The sequence below is a fragment of the Dufourea novaeangliae genome, unplaced genomic scaffold (genome assembly GCF_001272555.1).
Source record: "Dufourea novaeangliae isolate 0120121106 unplaced genomic scaffold, ASM127255v1 scaffold38, whole genome shotgun sequence".
Taxonomy (NCBI): Eukaryota; Metazoa; Arthropoda; class Insecta; order Hymenoptera; family Halictidae; genus Dufourea; species Dufourea novaeangliae.
In genome coordinates, this window is record NW_015373908.1 from 36,849 (window position 1) to 41,698 (window position 4,850).

Genomic DNA, 4,850 nt, shown 5'->3' on the forward strand with positions numbered 1-4,850 from the left:
AGTGTACATTGCTCGCCAGATGCTATATGTTTATCCCCACCATTCCTCGTACAGCACTGCAGTCGCGTGCCAGGTTGATAGTGTCGTCCAGGTAACTCCAAATTAGGTTTTAATACGTTTTTTATTTAACTATTACTTATAAATATGAATACAATTGGACAGAGCGGCGATGAAATGTTGTTGAAGTTCAGAAATCGACTGTGTCATCTCTTTTTTTTTTAGTTTAGTTCAGTGACTGGGTGTGTTCCGTTCCTGGGAGCGTGGCAGTGCCCCCTTACCGGATGTTCATGAGTTATTTGAGTTGGTATTATCTGCAACAAGTATTATTGTTAATTATGTTTAATGTGGTAAAAATGGGAAAAAGTTGCAAAAACCCATCATGGGAAAGACTCTATTAAGAGAAAACCGTGCTGTCTCTGGAGCGCGAACCCAGTGGTGTCAGAAATCAGGATCTTGAGCCGATTATTAGTCAGGTGTGTAGAAGCCAGGTGTGTGCAAGAAGGAGTGCAGATATCGTGCAGAAAGCGTGCAGGTTGCGTTCGTGTTTGTCTGAGTTGCCTGATTCTGGTCAGATGGAGTTTAGGTGCCCGCACTAGCGGGTATAACTTTATTATGGAGGTCGGCAGTGCTCGATATTTAGTGCAAAACGGTGTTTGATTTTATATGGTATTTGGTGCGTCTGATAAGTGCCTGTTTGTTGAACTAGAGGATTGACGTGGTCGTCAACCCTGTAGTTCGATATTAGGTTGTTAATGTATGGAATGATTTTTTCTACATTAGTCTCTTCATGGAGTTTGTTTGTGGAGTAATCTACAGGACGTCCAGTGGTGATTTTTAGAATCCTACTTTGTGTGACTTGTACTTTCTTGATTGTGGTTCGGGCAGCTGCGCACCACACTTGTGCACCGTATAATAAAACTGTTCTTAGGCACACTTTGTATAAAGAGATTTTTAGGTTTCTTCTAAGAATTGAATTTGAGCAAATGTGAGGGTGTAGGGCGGCTGCAGCCTTCCTGGTTTTTTTGATGCTATCGAGCACGGCCGGCCCCCAGTTTAGTCTATAATCTAATACCACACCAAGGTATCTTACCTCCGTTTCCCACGGTATCTGCACTCCTTCAATGGTCAAGGTAGTCGTCGGTGATTTTAGTGGGCGGTATGAGAAAATGATCGCTTGTGTCTTAGCCGGGTTAACGGTAAGTTTCCACTGCTGAAAAAATTGGACTATTTGATCAAGATATGTCTGTTGTCTTTTAATGAGCAGGTTTATGCGCTTGGAGTCAGTTAATAATAATGTATCGTCTGCAAAAAGGGCTAGTTTTGAATCGAAAGTTTGTGGAATGTCGTTTATGTAAATGTTGAAAAAGAAAGGGTCGAAGATGGAGCCTTGTGGGACACCTGCCTCCACGTCGTAGAGTTCGGAGTCTGCGCCACTTACAGAGACATAAATCTTCCTGTCAGAGAGGTATGATTGAATTAGTTTTAAGAGTGTGTCGTTAATACCTATTTTTGCAAGTTTGTACAAAAGTCCTTGGTGCCATACGGTATCGAAGGCCTTCGAGAGGTCAAGCAGCACAGCTCCAGTGTATCTTTTGACATTTAACTGGTGCGTGATCAACTGCGATGTTCTAATGAGTTGATTGATTGTAGAATGGCCGGATCTAAAGCCGAACTGTTGTTTTATGATCACGTTATGCTTATCCAGATGGGCGATGAGGTGCGTTAGCAAGCACCTCTCGAAGACCTTCCCAAGGATCGGGAGGAGACTGATTGGCCTGTAACTGTCAACCAAGTTTTTGATTTTTCCAGGTTTAGGAATCGGGACCACCTTCGCAATTTTCCAGGCGTCTGGAAAATAAGAGTTTTGTATACAGGATCTGAAAATGTAGTGGATCTGAAGTATGATTTTTTTTGAAGCATTTTTGATCATAGGTGCAGTTATTTTGTCTGGCCTTGGGGCTTTTTTGTTTTTAAGTTTCTTGACGACGTCCGCAATCAGTCCCGGGTCGATGTGCAGCTCTTCTAAAATGTTTTTCGGGTTTGTTATTTTGAGGTGATGGATGAATTCTTTTACGTCATTGTCATGCGGTGATTTGAGTTTAGATGTGCTGGAATGGGAGTTTGCAAAAGCTGCAGCAAGCACGTTTGCCTTGTCTAAGTCGGATGTGAGGTGTCGGTTAGGCTGTGATGGACTGTTGAGTGGTGGAACAACTATTTTTTCGTTGGTTAATATTTTGTAGTGCAGCCAAAAAGTTGGGTCTGTCTTATTTAGGGAGCTCAATCTGGTCTCCCAGTTGTCTCTACGTATAGTGGTAACTCTTTGTGCTATTTGTTTGGACACGTCTTTCATTGCGTTAAGGTAATAGAGCGCGTTTGTGCGCTGACGCTTTTTCCGAAGGCCCCTCCTCAGGGCTATGAGAGCGTTGAGGAGTGGGTCATCGGAAAAATTTGGATGCAGTGACCTTTCCGAGAAGGTTGAGGCCCTGCGGTAGCAGGCTATTAAGAATGACTCTAATGTTCGAATGCAGGAATTTGTCTCATCAATGCTATTTAGGTGTTGTTTAATTTGTACACCGTTGGTGTAAGAGTGATATCTTACCCAAGAGACTGTACGCACACAGTTGGGGGAGTGGAACTCACCCTTGCCAGGTTGCAAAAGAACCGGTCTATGTTGGGTGACCAAGTCATCGACAACTTTGCAGACGACTTGAGCCGAATGCTGAACCATGTAGATGTCAATTGTGGAGGGTCTGGTGTTACCAAAGCCGTAAAGCGTGAATTTATCAGGGTATACCAATCTATACGGAGCTCTCAGAGAGTGGTTGTACAGTGTACTACCATTTTTGTTTGAATAGAAGTTGTTCCACGCTCGGTGTTTGGCATTGAAATCGCCGCCAATGATATATGGTGGTGGGAGCTGGGAAATCTGGTTTAGCGCTTGCTGCGTCAACTCGTTGTGTGGTGGAACGTATACGGCTGCGAGAGTGAGTGCGGGCGTCGTCAGGCGGACTGCTACTACTTCTGCAAACGGAATAGGATTTGGTTTTGGTATTTTAAAGTCAATTTCGTTGTGTATTAATATGGCGACACCTCCTCCTTTATGGGGAGGGGGTCGCTCTACGCGGACAATTTTATAGCCAGGAACTGAGAAGGTGGTCGTCGGTTGAAGCCATGTTTCGGTGATTAGGGCTATATTAACTTTATGTCTCTGCAAGGGGACGCAGAGCTCGTTCCTCTTGTGGAGGACCGAGCCCGCGTTCCAAAGGAGCACGGTTGGTACATTGCTGATTATTTCAGAGAAGCTGCTATTTCGGCAAAGGCTGAGAACTGCTCGAACTCAGATCTGCAATTTTGTAATTTATGCAGCAGGCTTTTCGCTGCTTGCAGCATTTTGTTGACGTTACAGATTTCGTTCATCTGTTTGAAGACGTTCAGTGTTTCTTCAATAGTGGCACTGTCAGTAGACAGATGGATTCTGGTGTTTGCCAATCTGAGTTCGAGCAGTTCTCATGTGAGGGGGCACTGCTTCGTGGGACTGTGAAGGAAATTGAGATATTTGAATGGTTTGTGGAATTGTGTTAGGTAGAGAATAAGCGTTATTGTTTGATAGGGCATCCCTGTACGATACCACGGGTTTCCTGAATGCTGGTCGAGAGATTCCCGGGAGACCTTGCTAGGCTGGAGTCGGTATGGTGGACGGCTTCTGAAATCTTTTCTGAAGGTATCTCTCAAGTGAGGGGCACTTTGAATAATTTGCAGTATGGGGACCCTGACAGTTTGCACACGTTGGTGGCTCCTCCCTTGGTTTAACGCATTCGTTTGCGAGGTGGGAGCCTCCACATTTAACACATTTCTGGTTATGACCACAGTTTACAGATGAGTGGCCAAAGGCTTGGCAGCGGAAGCACTGCGTGTATGGGCGTTGTGAAAGGAACTTCTCCCAGTATATGCGAGTGTAGAACAGAGCGTTTATTTTTTTGATATTGTTTAAGGTTGAACCGTTTGGAAACGTCACCTTATATATGCAAAAATTAGCTTTGGTGTTTGTGTCTTTCCTTCCGCCAAGGGGGACACACGACACTGGCTGAAGTCCATGGAACCGAATCTCATCGAGTATTTCTTCAGGTTCCATTCTGGGGAGCCCCTTTAGTGTGACTGCAAGTACTTTATCTGAGTTTGGAGTGTTCGGGATTACGCGAGAGGCGGCGTGACGTCAGCGTCACCATCTGATCCTCACGACACGCGGATCGCACGTACGCCGCGTCTTCGGTAATCGTCGACCGAATTCGGCGATTACCGGCTCGCGCGTCTCCAGCCGCGTTCTGTCGTTGTCTAGGCCATCTGTAGGTCGCCTCGTATGATTAACACGCCGTCCTTGTCTCCCTTACACAGGTCTTTGTGCGACAAGTGTGCTCCTTGTCGCACTCACTGGCTGTTTACATGCGGGGTGCCTACGTGACTTTTGGCCTAGCATCTGACCCGGATTACCGTTAATCCAACGGTAATCCGATTATTCGCTAATCAGCCGCCCTGCAGTACAGTGCTCATTTTTAATACGCTTACTCTTTGCCGGTTCGATCGAATCATCGCGCTACACTAAATTTGCACGCGCAACGCTGTAATTTAGGACACGCCGCTCTAGTGTGTAACCCTTTTCTGTTAAAGTCTTGTTTATTTAAATTTGTTATTTGTGTAGTTTCTGTGAGTTTCTGTGAGAGATTAAACAACACGTGTTCAACTACAAGGAGTGAAAACTACCCGTTTATTCGCCCATTCCTTGTACAGGAGTGAATGTATGGTATGCCTTGTTTTGAGGGGCCAGCATGTTTTTAAAATCTGTAAAGTGGGCC